Genomic DNA, 17,428 nt, shown 5'->3' with positions numbered 1-17,428 from the left:
ATGGCCATCATCAAAAAATCTACAAAGAATAAATGCTGGAGAGGGTGTGGAGAAAAGGGAACTCTCCTATACTGTTGGTGGGAATGTAAATTGATACAGCCACTATGGAGAACAGTATGGAGGTTACTTAAAAAACTAAAAATACAATTAACATATGACCTAGCAATCCCACTACTGGGCATATACCCTGAGAAAACCATAACTCAAAAAGAGTCACGTACCACAATGCTCATTGCAGCACTATTTGCAATAGCCAGGACATGGAAGCAACCTAAGTGTCCATCAACAGATGAATGGATAAAGAAGATGTGGCACATATATACAATGGAATTTTACTCAGCCATAGAAAGAAACGAAATTAAGTTATTTGTACTGAGATGGATGGACCTAGAATCTGTCATGCAGAGTGAAGTAAGTCAGAAAGAGAAAAATAATTACCATATGCTAACACATATATATGGAATCTAAAAAAAAAATGGTTCTGAAGAACCTAGCAGCAGGACAGGAATAAAGGCGCAGATGTAGAGAATGGACTCAAGGACACGTGGAGGGGGAAGGGTAAGGTGGGACGAAGTGAGAGAGTGGCATGGACATATATACACTACCACATGTAAAATAGATAGCTAGAGGAAAGCAGCTGCATCACGTGGGGAGATCAGCTCGGTGTTTTGTGACCACCTAGAGAGGTGGGATAGGGAGGATGGGAGGGAGACACAAAAAGGCGATATGGGGATATAAGTGTACGTATAGCTGATTCACTTTGTTATACAGCAGAAACTAACACAACAGTGTAAAGCAATTATACTCCAATAAAGATGTTTAAAAAAGATAAAAAGAAAAAAGAAGTATGTATGTCTAAATTATTAGATATTTTATACATTTTTGTTCTCTTCTGAAAAGTGTTTAAACTTATTCAACTTCACTAGAAAGAAATGCAAATTAAAATAACCAGAAATATCAATTTTTGTCCACTAAAGCAGCCAGTTTTTACAACGTTGGCAAGAACAGGTTGAAACACATGCTTTTATATGCTGCTGATATAAGGTTAAAATCTCAGATAATTTTTTGCGGGCAAAATATATAACATATATCAAAACCTTAAATGGCCCTTGCAATTTTATCTGTTAACTCCATTTTAGGAATGTATTTTAATGAAATAATCAGAGAACTGTATGAATTTTCATGTTTAATTTATTATAGTACCAGAAAATTGGAAACAAAACTAAATATCTAACAATAGAGGAATAGTGAAATGAATTATTAAATCATTATGATGAACTATTATGTACTGTTTAAAGTAATTATTTTGAAGAATAATTGATAAGATTATGTGGAAAAGCTGTATGAGTGCATTTAATTCTAAAATTTTATTAAGCTATAATTCACATACCATGTAATTTGATTACTTACAATATACAATTCAGTTGTTTTTACGATATTCACAGTCATACAGCCATCACCACAATCAATTTTAGAACATTTTTATTGCCCCAAAAAGGGTCCCCATACTCATTAACAGTCACTCCCCATTCGTCCACTCCCACCCCTAGGAAACCACTACTCTACTTTCTGTCTCTATAGATTTGCCTATTCTGGAACTTCAATATATTCCATGATTCCACGGAAGCATATGATATGTGATCTTTCGGGAGAAAACATTTGTAAATCAAATATTTGATAGGAGGCTTGTATGCAGAATATATAAAGAACTCTTACAATTCTATAAATGAATAGATAATACAACTTTTTTAATAGCAAAGGATTTTAATAGACATTTCTCCATATACAAATGATCAATAAGCACATGAAAAATGCTTAACATCATTAGCTATTAAGGAATACAAATCAAAACCATAAGATACCATTTAATTTCCACTAGGATGGCTATAATCCAGAAGACAGATAACAAGTGTTAGTGAGGATGTAAAGAAATCGGGATCCTCATACATGTCTGGTGGCAGTGTAGAATGGTGCAATCACTTTGGAAACAGTTTGGAAGTCCTTCAATATGTTAAACATAAAATTACTATATGCCCCAGCAATTCCACTCCTTGGTATATAACCAAGAGAAATGAAAACATATGTCCAAACAAAAACTACTGCATAAATGTTCACAGCAGCATTATTCATAATAGCCAAAAAGTGGAAACATCACTAATATCCACCTACTGATAAGTAGATAAATAAAATGTGGTATATCCATACAGTGGAGTGTCATTTGGTAACCAAAAGAGTACATGCTAGAACATGGGATGGACCTTGAAAACATTATAAAATTACATTTTTAATTTAAATAAAAACTTTTAAGTATTAAAATGTATCTACATATGTAGAAAAACACTGAAAGGAATTATACCAAAAATATAAGTAAAAATTTTTTTACATGGGTTACTTCCTTCTCTATCAAGCCTTAATACTTCAACATCTCTCTTGCCAATATTTTTTTCTCCCTAACTCCATTGCTTTAGCCAGCAAAAATCCAAATTCCAGATTCAATCCAGCTGTCTGCCTTCTCCATTTCTATACTCAGGATGCTGAGAACCACTACAAAAATAACACAACTGATTATAAATACTGATTGCAGCTGATTAGAAATAACACAACTGAGACTACACATTTGTGGCCTCCAACCTTAACTGGCCTGTTAAGTCTTCACTATTTACCAGTAGTTTTTTCTTTTATTAACCACAACTTCATATAGTCTCTCATATCACTCCTATCCCATATCATAATGAAAGTCCTAACACATGAAATAGGGCTAAAAAAGGAGATAAAAGTCACTCTAATTGTAAAAGAAGAAGTAAAATTATCTCTATTTGCAGATGTCATGATTGTCCACGTAGATCATCCAAAGAATCTACAAAAACTCCTAGAACTAATGAGTGAGTTTATCAAGTTCACAGCATACAAGATCAATGCACAAACATCTATTATGTTTCTATACACTAGCAATGCACAACTGGGAAACCAAAATCAAAAACACAATACAATTTACAGTAACTTCAAAAAATTAAATAACTAGATATAAATGTAACAAATCATACACAATATCTGTATGCTGAAACTTGTAAAACACTGATGAAAAAAACCATGGAAGACCTAAATTAACAGAGATACATACTATGCTTATGGGTCAGAAGACTCAGTATAAGTAAGATGTCAATACTCCCTAAATTGATAGACAACTTTAATACAATCCTAATTAAATTTTTTATTTTAATCAAATATTTTGTAGAGATAGACAAGCTTACACTAAAATTTAAATGGAAAAGTAAGGGAACTAGAATAGCCAAAACAATTCTGAAAATACATAACTGAAGGACTCAAACTGTCCAATTTTAAGACATACTATAATGCTACAGTAGTCAAGACAGTGTGGTATTAGCCAAAGGACAGACCCATAAGCCAATGGAACAGAATAAAAAATAAAATACAGAAATAGACCCATATAAAGATTCCCAACTGATTTTTACACAAAGATACAATGGTAATTCAATGGAGAAAATACAGTCTTCAACAAACAGTGATAGAATAATTGGACATACCTATACTATTACACCTTCAACAAACAGTGATAGAATAATTGGACATACTTATACTATTACACCTCACAACATATGCAAAACTTAACTCAAAATGGATCATAGACCTAAATGTAAAATGTAAAACTATAAAAATCTTAGAAGAAAACATAGGAGAAAATGTTTATCACTTTGAGTTAGGCAAATAGTTCTTAGATATGACATCAAAAGTAATATACATAAAAGAAAAAAAATTACAAATTGGACTTCAACAAAATTAAAAATATATTCTCTGAGAAGAACATTGTTAAGAGAATAAAAAGACAAGCCGCTGACTGGGAGAAAATATTTGCAAAACACATATCTGATAAAGGACTTGTATCCAGAATATGTAAAGTGCTCTAAAATCTCAAAAGTAAGGAAACCAACACAATAAAGTAATGGGCAAAAGTTTTCAATGGATACTTCACCAAAGAAGTGGAAATAAACATAAGAAAACATGCTTGATGGGGTTGCCAAGATAGCAGAGTAGGAAGACCCTGAACTTATCTCCTCCGATAGACACACCAAAATTACAACTACTTACAGAGCAGCTATCTATGAGAAAGACCTGAAGCCTAGCAGAAAAGATTTCCTATAACTAAAGACATAAAGAAGGAACCACAATGAGATGGGTAGGAGGGGCAGAGATGCAGTATAGTCAGAATCCACACCCCCAGGTCAGCGACCACAAATGGGAGTAATATCACAGTCATAGAGATTCTCCCCAAGGAGCAAGGGGTCTGACTCCCATGTCAGGCTCCCCAGCCTGGGCATCCTGCACTGGGAAGACAGGCTCCCAGAACATCTGACATTGAAAACTATCAGGGCTTAGGTTGAGAGAGCTGGAAGGCTGTAAGAAACAGACTCTGCTCTTAAAGGGCACATGCAAAATCGCACATGTTCCAAGTCCCAGGGCAGAGGCAGTAGTTTGAAAGGAGCCTGGGTCAGACCCACTTGTTGATTTTGGAGAGACTCCTCTAGAGACAGGGGGGCAACTGCTACTCACCTGAGGAATGGAGACAGTGGCAGCAGCCATTGGGGACCTCATTCTATCGTGATAATACCAGCACTGGCAAGCACCATTTTGGAATCCTTCTACCAGCCTGTTAGCACTGGGGACTCAGCCCCACCTACCAGCAGGCTGGCAGCAGCTCCAAACCCCTCTGGGCCACACAGCCAACCATGTAGGAAGCCTATCCCACACTTCCGTGGGCCCACAGCTACTGCACATGGCATGGCCTCACAGCCAACCAGACTGGGATCAAGACCTACCCGCCAACACACCCCCAGTAGTTAGCCCTGACACAACAGAATGGCACATGCAGCCCCTAGAGCATATAGCACTGGTGACCTGAGGGAAGCATGCTACTGGGCCCCATAGGACGTATCCTACATAAGGTCACTTCTCCAAGATCGGGAAACATAACCAAACTACCAAATACATAGAAATAAAAACAGCAAATTAGGCAAAATGAAGTGACAGAGGACAAAGGAACAAGATAAAACCCCAGAAGAAGAACTAAATGAAATGAAATAGAGATAAGCAATCTACATGATAAAGAGTTCAAGGTAATCATAATAAAGATGTTTAACAAACTCAAGAGAATGGATGAACACAGTGAAAATTTCAACAAAGGATTAGAAAATGTAAAGAAGAATCAAATACAGTTGAAGAATACAATAACTGAAATAAAAAACACTAGAAGGAGTCAACAATAGATTAGATGACACAGAGGAATGGATCAGAGATCTAGATGACACAGCATAGTGGAAATCACCCAAGCTGAACAAGAAAAAGAAAAAAAGAGCTTTTAAAAAAATGAGGATCGTTTAAGAGACCTCTGAGACAACATCAGCATACTACATTCTCATTATAGGGATCACAGAAAGAAGAGATAGAGATAAAGGGTTAGAGAACTTATTTGAAGAAATAATAGCTGAAAACTTCCCTAACCTGGGAAAGGAAAAGACATCCAGATTCAGGAAGCACAGAGGGTCCCAAACAAGATGAACACAAAGAGGTGCACACACCAAGACACATTATATCTAAATGGCAAAATTAAAATAAAACGAGAATCTTAAAAGCAGCAACAGAAAAGCAACATGTTATGTACAAGGGCACTCCCATAAAGCTACCATCTGACTTTTCAGCAGAAACTCTGCAGGGCAAAAGGGATTGGCACAATATACTGGAAGTGATGAAAGGAAAAAAGTTACAACTAAGACTACTCTACCCTGCAAAGTTCTCATTCAGATTTGAAGAAGTGATAAAGAGTTTTACAAAGCAAAAGCAAAAAGAGTTCAGCACCACTAAACCAGCTTAACAAGAAATGTTAAAGACACTTCTCTAAGCAAAAAAGGCCACAACTAGAAATATGAAAATTATGAAAAGAAAAATCTCACTGGTAAAGGCAAACATGCAGTAAAGGTAGTAGAATAACCACTTATAAATCTAGTAGGAAGGTTAAAAGACAAAAGCAGTAAAATCATCTATATCCACAATAAGTAGTTATGGGATACACAAAACAAAAAGATGTAAAATATGATGCCAAAAACAATAAACACTGAGGGTGGGGAGGAGTAGAAATGTAAGATGGTTAGAATGCACTTGAACTTAAGAGATCATCAACTTAAAATAATCACATATATATAGAGAGGTTGTTATATATGTACCTCATGGCAACTACAAACCAAAACCATATAATAGATACATACACAAAAAAGAGAAACGCTAAAGGTAGTCATTAAATTATAAGGGAAGACAGCAAAAGAAGGAGGGAACAACAACAAAAAGAACTACAAAACCAACCCAAAACCAGTTAACAAAATGGCAATAAGTAATACCTATCAATAATTACTTTAAATGTAGATGGAGTAAATCTAAAGACAGAGTGGCTGAATGGATTAAAAAGCAAGACCCATACATATGCTCCCTACAAGAGACTCAACTTCAGATCTAAAGCCACACACAGACTGAAAGTAAGGAGATGGAAAAATGTATTCCATGAAAATGGTGGCTAAAAGAAAGCTGGGGTAGCAGTACTTGCATCAGACAAAATAGATTTTAAAACAAAGAGTGTAAGAGTGTTACAAGAGACAAAAAAGGACATCACATAATGATAAAGGGATCAATCCAACAAAGAGATATACCAATCATAAATATATATGTACTCAACATAGTAGCACCTAAATACATAAAGCAAATATTAACAAACATAAAGGAGAACTTGACAGTAATGCAATAATTGTAGGGAAATTTACCACCCCACTTACATCAATAGACAGATCATCCACACAAAATCAATAAACGCTGGCCTTAAATATGAATATGTTCAATAATATTGTAATAACTTTGTATGGAGACAGATGGTTACTAGACTTATCAGGGTGATAATTTCATAATGTATGCAAATGTCAGATCACCATGTAGTACACTTGAAGCTAACATAATGTTGTACATCAACTATACTTCAATTAAAATAAATTAAAATTGATTGTGAATATTCTATGAAATTATTGCCAAAAGTCTTTGTTAAAACATAGTCATTCACATTTGAAAATTGGTAGTATGGCAGTGGAGTTACTTTTAACAAACAGATATCTATGGGACTTCCCTGGTGGTGCAGTGGTTAAGAGTCTGCCTGCCAATGCAGGGGACATGAGTTCGAGCCCTGGTCTGGGAAGATCCCACATGCCGTGGAGCAACAAAGCCCTTGCACCACAACTACTGAACCTGCACTCTAGAGCCCGCGAGCCACAACTACTGAAAGCCCGCACACGTGCGCGCCACAACCACTGAAGTTCGTACGTCATAACTACTGAAGCCCACGTGCCTAGAGCCTGTGCTCCGCAACAAGAGAAGCCACCACAATGAGAAGGCCATGCACCAGAACGAAGAGTAGCCCCTGCTTGCCGCAACTAGAGAAAGCCCACACACAGCAACGAAGACCCAACGCAGCCAAAAAATAAATAAACAAATTTTTTTAAAAAGAAAAAAAATAAATAAAATATAGATATCCATTGAGGAGGCGGGGGGAAGGAAAGCTGCTCAATATCACTAGCCATTAGGAAAATGCAAATTAAAACCACAAGAACATTCCTTTATACCCATACTGGAATGGGTAATTTTTTTTTTTAACCTAGGGATAATTCCAAGTGCTGATAAGGATGCAGAACAATTGGAATTCTCATACATTTCTTGTGGGAATGCAAAATAGCTCAGGTACTCTGAAAAACAGTTTGACAGTTCCTTATAAAGTTTCTTATAACGTTAAACATAGACTTACCATATGACCCAGTAATCCTACTCCTGCATATTTCCCCTAGAAAATGAAAACCTGTGTTCACACAAAAATTTGTATATGAATGGTTATAGCAGCTTTCTTTATACTAGCCCAAACCTGGAAAACAAAAGAAATGTCCTTCAATGGGTAAAGAGTAAACAAAGTATACTACTCAGCAATCAAAAGTATTGAACAATTGATACTCATAGCAACATAGATGAACCTAAAATGCATTATTGTAAGTGAAAAAATCCCAGTTCATAGCACAGGGAATGTAGTCAATAATATTGTAATAACCTTTGTATGGTGCATAATCTATAAAAATATCAAATCACTATGTTGTATACCTGAAACTAATATAATATTGTAAGTCAACTATACTTCAATTTAAAAAAACAAAAATATTTTTTAAAGGCTATGTGCTATATGATTCCATTTGTATGAAATTTTGGAAAAGGCAAAAATACATAGAAAACAGATTGGTGGTTGCCTGGCTTAGGGGGCTGAGGAAGTTCTACATTGTATCTGAGATGGTGGTTACAAGATTCTACCCATGTGTAAAAGCTCAAAGAACTGTAAACCAAACAAAAGTTAATTTTACTACATTTAAATTTAAAAATTAAAAAAAAATCCTTCTCTCATGCTTCTCTGGAACTTCCTACACCCTTCTTCCCCCCACCCCTACCATCAGACATCTCCTTCTTAAGACAGTGTCTTCCCAAACTTTGCTAGGTTTTCTCCTGACCATCACATAAGTCTACTCATTCCTTAGGGAATCTACCCATTTCTTGGCTAAAGGGCATATGTATGCTGATAACTACTGGATATGTTTCTCCAGCCCAGAACTCCTTCCTGAGTTCCAGACCTGAATAACCAAGTGCCTTTCAATTTCACCCACCCCAAAATCCATTTCCTGTTTTGTTCCTTCTTCTTCATCTCCCACTCACATCTAATTATTCACTGAGGTGTGTTGATTGTACTTCCTAAATATCTCTGGAACCTGTGTACTTTTTCTAGCCTGATTACCATGACCCCAGACCATGTGTCTGTCATCTGTGTTACTGCAATAGCTTTTTAACTGATTTTCCTGATTCCCATCTTGCCTCTCTTCCAGTCCATTCTCCATATTGCAACTAGAATGATGAAAAACTTAAATCTGTGTAATGGCTCTTTTTTGGCTTCAGCACAGTCTGAACTCCTTAACATGGCTTACAAGCCCTTTTATGATCCAACCCCTGCTCATCTCTCCAGATTCTCAACTCTGAAGCTTCCTCTCCACCAGTTCTATCCCCACATTCTATACTTGAGCCACACCTCAACTTCTTTCAGCCCCTCAAACATGCCACTGATGCTTCCCATGATTGGGATGCTTCCTCAGCAACCTCCCACCTCCTCCATTCCAGTCTCCTTCAGCTGGCTATATAGTATTTATTCTCTAGGTTTCAGCCTCCACATCATTTACTCGGGTATATCACTGACTGATGTCTTTTGGGTGCCACCATAATAACATTATGAGAGCCCTTTTATTCTGTGTTGTAATAGCCTACTTACTTTTCTGTCGCCCAAACTAGATTGTAAGCTCCTTGAGAGCAGTCACTATGTCTTGTTCACATTTTAGTGCCAGCTTCTAGCACAATGCCTGGCACATGGTAAGTATTCAATAAATATTTGTCAAATGAATGAATGAGAAAGGGGGTGGGTGGAAAACAGTCTCTGAGATTATAGGTCATTTTTTTTCTTTATCCCTTTCTATAGTTTCCAATTATTCTATGATGAACATGAATTGCTTTTATAATAAAAAAATACTTTAGGAAATTCCCTGGAGGTCCAGTGGTTAGGAGTCGACACTTTCACTGCCATGAGCCCAGTTTCAATCCCTGGTCAGGGAACTAAGATCCCGCAAGCCACACGGCATGGCCAAAAGGAAAAGTTAGAAATAATTTTAAAAGTATATTAAACATAAAAGAAAAGAGAAAAAGCTATGAAGAAAATTTAAATCACCTATAATCCCATGACCTGAAGATAACTCATGTTAACATTTTGTTATATTCCATCCATATTTTATATGAATATATTTGTTAAACATTGAGACCATATTGTGTTCAGTTTTGAATTCTGCTTTTTTCACTAATGCTGAAAGTAATTTCCCATTACATCAAGGTGCTATTGTTTATTTAACCAATTCTCTGCTGTCCAACATTAAGATTTTATTCAGTTTTTCACTATTATGAGTAAGGCTGCCAATAATATCATTGAACTTAAACCTTTTTCCTCATTTATAATCATTTTCCTATGATAGGCTCCTAGAAGCAAAACTACCTGTATGAACTTTTTAAAAGACCATTAATATATATGGCCAAATTGTTTTCCAGAAAGCTTATACTAATAATAGCTGCTTGAGTACCTACTATAAGCCAGATACTGTTTTAGTTAGATTTTGTTATGCCTGTTTTACAGATAAAGAAACTAATTTGTCCAGAATCACAGAGATAGAAAATAACAAAGTTAGAATTCAAATTCAGAATTGCCCAATTTCAAAGCTTATGTTATTTCTTGTGAATTTCAGAAATAAATATTTTTGCATTATCAAATTATTATGTATATGTACTACAGGAAATGTGGAAAATACAAGTAGAATGTAGAGAAAATGAAAATAAATTACCCATGAATCCACCAATTTCAACAACTTAGTGTATTTCATTGGTCTTTGTTCCAGATAATGATTCTGGGTTAAAAATAAGTATAACATTGTATATATAATTTTGCATCCTGCTTTTTTCACTTAATATTTTTCAATGCTGACCCATACTCTTCAAAAATATATAACAGTTGCATATTATTGTCAATGGATGTTACCATGTGGATATTTACAGTAGTTTAGCTCACTTGTGAATTTCTTTTTTTCATTCCCAGGACCCTCTATCTCCAATGAAGCTTACAGAGTTCAGTGTTGGGAACCATTCTAATCTTCAAAATAAGTCACCATGGCAGACTGGAAGCTTCACAATTTGAAAGCATCCCGTCAAATACTTGCTGTGCAGATAGATGTTTCAGGACTTTACAGGTTATTTAATTTACTAGCTGAACTCATCAATCTGGTAGCAATTAATTCAAGCCAGTCTTCCTCTGCTTTTTTTTTCATTTCCCCTCTCCCCATCTGTGAAAGCCTAAATGTAATATATTTATCTTTCCAGAGGCTCTTTTCATTCCTCCTGTCAGGTAAAGGGGAACTCAAAAGACTTCCTTGGAGTCTTTAACTTCCCTAGAAAGACTGTTAATCATATCTATAGAGTCTTTGTTTTATTGAGGGGAATCAGACTAGCTTGCTGCTTGTACACATGTGCATTTATAAGCATGCATATGTGCAGCATATTTACACAAAATTCTTCTGTGGTGTTGTGAAAATTGAGGCTTAAAAAAATCTGAAGTTTTTATTCAATCATATTTTTTTAAATAGCAATTTAAGTATTTGCTGAGCTGTGAACACCTTCCCTATATCAGGTACCTAAAATTCAAGAGGGAGATTCAACACTGTGATCAAGGTCCTCAGATTGGGAATTGAACAACTATGTAAAACCTGTTCTCTGTCATAGATGTGTGGTATTCCTGAAAACACCACAGCTAAGAGAGAAGATCAGATCAGATTTCCATTTTATTTAACATAATGATTGGTGTTTTAAAGACTTTTAATGCCAGACTGTGGTAAAATTCTCCAATAACGTTTATTCTTTTCTCTGTTACCTAGCTTTATTTTAGCCTTTATGAATTACTCTTATGATGAAAGAAAAACTATAAGCCTAAGTTATGGACCATTAGCTTTGTTAAGGGGTTTAAGGATGATGTTCAGGTTTAATTACGATACCGTTAATAAGGGTGAAGTTTCACAGTTGAAATTAGTCTAAGGATTAGCACTAAAGATATTTTTTTTCACAACAGGGATTAGTGTACAGATAGTGAAAAACCTAATAGTGTTATGCCAATTCTTTCTCTTTTTTCTTTTCTTTTCTTTTTGTTTTTTTAGTTCCAGTAGTAGTGCAGCCATTAAGATAGTTTACATCCATTTCCCAATTTATTTATAATAAGCCTTTATTTTAGTCCTAGTGCCTGAATCAATGAGTATGGACATTAATGCTGCTTCTCTATAATAATAATACCTAAGAGTATTGATGGTTTTCATTTCTCAGTCAGTGTCATAGTGCCTAGCTGCTAACAATAGAAGTCCCAACTCTTACAGAGATCAGTGAGTTAGAGGCATCGTACTGGTATCAAGTTGTTGAGCTCCTAGAGGGATGTTAGTTTTGCTAAATTATTCCCCCTAAAACCTTTTTGAGTAAAAAAGAATTGCCTGCCACAAACAATTCAGTGTTCAGATTCCAGTAGAGCTGAGAATGTGAGCAATTCAGCTACTTAAAGCAACGAAAGACCTGTTCATTTGAATCCTCTAGGTAATTTTGGTCACGGTAAGACTTTCAGCATAAATTAAATGGATTGTGATTGTGGCCAGCATTTCATTTGAGAGGATACTAGACATGACTAAATCTATTAGGGCCAGGGACTGTTTCTCAAACTCAGATGCCAAGAACCAGCCTAGAGGACTATGCACACTGGGTTTCATGAAGAAATCGTGTATGTTCAGATGGGAAGATTTTTTTTCCCCTTCCTCTTTCCCTTTAAAACACTCTCTTGTTTGGGTTTATCTTGAAAGCTTATTTGATCATCCATACGGTCTTATGTTTGACAAGCCTTGTCTTATATTCATATAGAAATGCACCTTTCCTAAAAGTAGGGCTGTTGCTTACTCCACAGCCAGTAGGCCTCAAAGCAATCTTTCCCATCCATCATCTTCTGCCAAGAGTTTAGGCAGAATAGCCGCTAACTATGATTCAAAGTCAGGAAGGAATCAAGAACTTATTTAATGAATAGAGTGTATCAGCACTCAGCACTCATAGAAATCATGTCATAAAAGACAGTGTCAGGGAACTACAAAAAAGCACTGGAAGGGTAAAGCTCAGGAAAGCTATAATGCAAAGTTGATTGTTTAATGTCTTACAGACTTACACTGTCTTCAAAAGGCCAAATAAATCAGGGTTTTACCTGGGGGCTTAGGGAAATAAACCCTATTCCTATCTCTGAACCTTTATTCCAATAGCTTATAAGTTCTGACACTCTCCCCGTTATAGGTCATTGAGTATTGACTTCTGTACCTAGACATCCCCCCCCAATTGGTTGACTATAAGGAAGACAGACAGATTTGTTTGATAATTAGCATACCCTGATCTGGCTCCTTTGCTTGCTTTTCCTTGGGGCCATGTCCAATAACCTCTGTGGGATCTCATTCCCCAATCTTTGGTACCCATCTTCCCCATTTGCAAAACAGACACTCATTGTTAGGATCATACAGGTGAAAGGTGCTTTGTAACTCCCCAGTACTCTTGTATATCCTTCATTGCAGGAATGGAATGCAAAGTTTAACCAGAACAGTATTTCTAATCAAATCAGTGTGCTCCATTCTTTCTTCCACGCTCTCATTGATGATTTGTTCTTGAAGAACTTAGAGTACCTTATTAATGTTATTCCATTCATTCCAACAATGTCCTTGGAAAGAGGCGGAATAGAAGTGATTTTCCCCATGGTACAACCTGAAAAATTAAGGACAAAAGAAATGAAGCACCCTCCAAAAGCACATAGCTGTCTGGGACAGAACTCACAGTTGCCATGTCCAGTGCACCGTTAGAGTGGTTTGGCTTCCCAGTACTGGGATAACCATGGAGCAGCTTAGAACACAGAGCAATTGGGGCAGGACCACATTTCAGAAGAGTCTCACTTTGTCCAAAATCTGAAAGTATGCAATTTATACAATTCTTATTTTCTATGTGATAGAAATGTAATATGTGCCTCTTTCCCCTTCTGGCCCCATGTGACACATATATTTCACACTGTGTGGCATCAGCCAGTGCCATTATGTCCTCTGGCACCCATAGAGCCCACTCTCAGGATTGTCTTTGACAGAGAAAAGAATGTGCTTCCTCATGTTTATGCCAAGTTGCACAAAGTGTAGACATTGAGATTAATGAAGATTTAAGCACAATCCTAGCAGGTATAAGAATATTGAATATACATTATTGTAACATGCATCTGAAATTTAATATGGCCCAAATTCATAGGAATGTAACAGTCATGCAAAGCCTATCCCTTTCACATATCATCACACATATATATCTATTCATGTGTGCATACACACAGTGCCCCCAAAGCAGGCTGCCTGGTCATCAGGAGCAAATACTTTAAAGGAATGAGTCTCTGTCCTCTTGGAAAAAAGTCCAGCAGTCACTGAAATTGAAGAATATTCCATTCATACATTCTAAAACTTCTGCTCCTAGAGTAGCTAAGGTACTCAGTTGGTGCCAAAGACATGTTCTGTGCCTCTATCAGATCACAGAAGGCATGTGACAAGATTGTTAGACCTTTCCACAAGTCTCATGTTCTTTGAAAATTCATGAGTTCCATCCAATCAGTAGTAAATAGTTTGTGAGGTATGGTACATGTGCATTTCTTTAACCAGAGCTATAATGCACCATATTAAATTGTAGTCTTTTGCATGCAGGTATTATGTAATGTAATAATGAACGGATGGCACCTAATAGCATGCAACCCATGACCGCTTACTTCCCCAAAAGGGCTAGGGCTGTGTCCCACACAGTGTTCAAAACTATTAAATGTATTCTTCGTAGCAGCCTGGTATATGGCCATCAGCAGATTGAGTTAGACATGAATGTAATATATCAGGAAATAGATTCTTAGTAGGGAATGGTGTTAAAGGGGAAAAAAAACAGTAAGATAAGATGCATTTAAGGAATAATGGCTGTCATCCTGCTGGCTAAATCAGCAAAGGGATGCAGCAGGAAAGCTTGTACTGGGTCTTGGTAATATATGAAATGCACTGGAGAGCCAGAAAAAGAAAAGCACTGGAGACCTCAGCAGTTAAGCTCAAGTTGACAATTTGCTACAAATCCTTTTTTCCACCAATCTGCTCAAAGTAATTGTATATAATATTCTTAAAACCATGTGTCTTGCTACAAAAATACCCACAAATACTGACCAGCTTTATCTTCCTAAGTTCTTTATTAAAAGCATATGCATAAATTTTCATTTCTTTTCTATATTATGGAGCTGTTAAACAATGTTGGCAAAGGCTAAAATTTCAGACCACCTTGATGGAAGTTTCTATACTTCTCATTTCATGGGTATAATAGTGGAGTTTATTCACTCCCAGGTTAATTTGTATGTGGTATGTAGACTCCTCTGTAACATCTCATCTTCCAAACACCCCCCCCATCCCTGTGCTCAGTGTTTCTTATGTTCCTACATGGATATTAGTTGGGAAATTAGCAGCAGTGGCTTTTAGATAGAATGCTGACTAGTCTAATGTCGCTTAATCAAGTTCAGTCTGCTCAGCCTCACACATCTTTTGCCTTTCCCTCTGTTATTGTGATAAGTAAAAAGAAAAAGAAAACTTATATGTCTTAGGGTGATATGAACTCTGATTTCCTTTTTCTTACAGTGAAGACTATGTTTATTATTCTCCAGATGCATGTTACCTGAAAAAAAATACAATGATGCTGAGAAAAGATTACAGTGGTCCACTTGCTCCTAAGTTATATCTTACCCTCAGAGAAACATTTGGAGAGGCCCTTATTCAGTAAGCCTCAGATAAGCTTCCCCTCAATAGATGCTTCATTTGCACAAAAAAAATCATTTTCAGACAGAATTAGCCAGCAAGAAGGCAGAAGTCATTGAAAATGCAGAGCACTGGAAGCTGAAGTTTGGAAGAAAATTGCCGACCATGACTAAATAATAATGGAGAATCACTTTGGAAAGGCCCAACCTGTAGAGGTCAGACTTAACACAAACCAGAAAGAAGTCTTTTATTCCAGTTAAGCTTATTTAAAAAGTACTTAGTTTGACTAGGTAAAGACCTCAGAACATCTCAGTTGAAAAATCCCATTTCATTTATTCCAATGCATCAGCTACAAACAGCTTTAATTTGCATGACAAACACAATGTAAAAAATTCAAATACCAGAAACAAAGGTAGCTGATGATTCTAGATTTTAAAAATGCATAAAAGAGGAGACCTTTATACAGGAATCTTATTTGAGTAGAGGTTACTAAGGAAATTCAAGGCATAGATGTTTAAAAGGAAGCTTTAATTTATAGATATACATAAAATGGTTCATACAAGAATGTGTAAAGATATAGACATGTATTTTCTTCATGTTATAAACAACAAAATTTACAAATTAATTTTCTCACCAAATGTAGGGACATTGAAAAGTTAGTTTAGTTTTGAATGTTAAAATACTCATTCTCACACAGTAGCATGTTTCATTGTTTAAACTTTCACGGGGTGGAAAATTTATGATAGTAAAAAGTACATTTTAAGCAAACTTTTATTAAAAGTATTTGAATATGTTTATGGTTTTAAAAGAAATTTTTCTCATAAATCTTAACTGAAGTATTTATATCAACTTTGCAAATTAGCACAATATTAGACCCAGATCCTGACAATGTTGGTGTTGACAAAAAAAAAAAAACAAAAAACCCACAATGTGAGAGCTGTGAGTTCAGTTTTATTTGGGGCTAAGGACTATAGCCCATGAGACAGCCTCTCAGATAGCTCTGAGGAACTACTCTGAAGAGGTTGGGGGGGTTGGGGGAGGTCAGTATATGTGTGATTTTGGTGAAGGGGGTATGTGCAATTAAGCACACATCTCAGTAGAAGGTTGCTGCTAGTCACGAGGAGCAGTTGTCTCCATTAATGATTTTAGTGCTTTTCTAGGTATGAGAAGATGCAAGAATTTGGGTTCATAAAACTTCCTACTGAAAATATCTATCTGAAGGCCTGTTCTGCCAGCTTTTCCCAGAGTGCCTCATTCCTGATCTCCACCCTGAACTCATTTCAGGGTGTGTTAAAGGTCAGTGACTACAGTGTCCAGTGACTTAAGCCTTGTAGAGCCAGATGGCAAGCAACATTCTTTAGTTGGCATTGGCAAACTCTAAAATAAATATGGCTGTAGTATATAAAAATTTCAAGAAAAATAAAATGCAATTCATTGTACAAGGAAAGAAAAGTTTTGCTATTGGAACATTAAAGAATGTGGGCTACCAATTAGTCAGAAATTGTTATTAAGTTATATTTACCAATCCACTGTCATACCATACATAAATTACCCTGGACAATTAAAAAGCACTTATTAGAGTAAGGTAGTTCAGAGGGAACAAGTACAAATGCAAATCTGAAGTGGCTTCTGAATCATAAGTGTGTGTGTGGCAGGGCTACTGGGTACTGAGGGTTGAGGGTTCTGTGAGTTGTAAAAAATTAAGGGGGAATACTGGGGGAAACAAGCCAAGATGGGAAACATTAACATTTTAACCTATTTTCCACTTGATTATGATTTCCCCTAAACTTTGAAGCCTTCTATTTTCTACCTACATATTATCAATCTATTAAAACTGTAATTTTGTTGTGGGTAAGACTAACTTACCTCTTCTATGTCTATACTGATCCAGAGAACTTCAGATT

The 17,428-nt window shown here is 36.1% G+C and overlaps 1 protein-coding gene across 1 annotated transcript in view; it reads left to right on the top strand.

Annotated features, from left to right (window-relative positions):
• Positions 1 to 10,836, top strand: part of ZDHHC15 (zinc finger DHHC-type palmitoyltransferase 15) — a 133,022-nt gene extending 122,186 nt beyond the window's left edge. Inside the window, exon 12 of the mRNA XM_028482934.1 lies at positions 10,760 to 10,836. The gene's annotated coding sequence lies outside the window, so the exon portion shown is untranslated. The remainder of the gene's footprint in view (positions 1 to 10,759) is intronic.
• The last annotated feature ends 6,592 nt before the right edge of the window (positions 10,837 to 17,428 follow it).

Source organism: Physeter macrocephalus, chromosome 21 (assembly GCF_002837175.3).
Source record: "Physeter macrocephalus isolate SW-GA chromosome 21, ASM283717v5, whole genome shotgun sequence".
NCBI lineage: Eukaryota > Metazoa > Chordata > Mammalia > Artiodactyla > Physeteridae > Physeter > Physeter macrocephalus.
The sequence above is the reverse complement of the archived record's forward strand: the minus strand, read 5'-3'. Positions and strand labels throughout refer to the sequence as shown.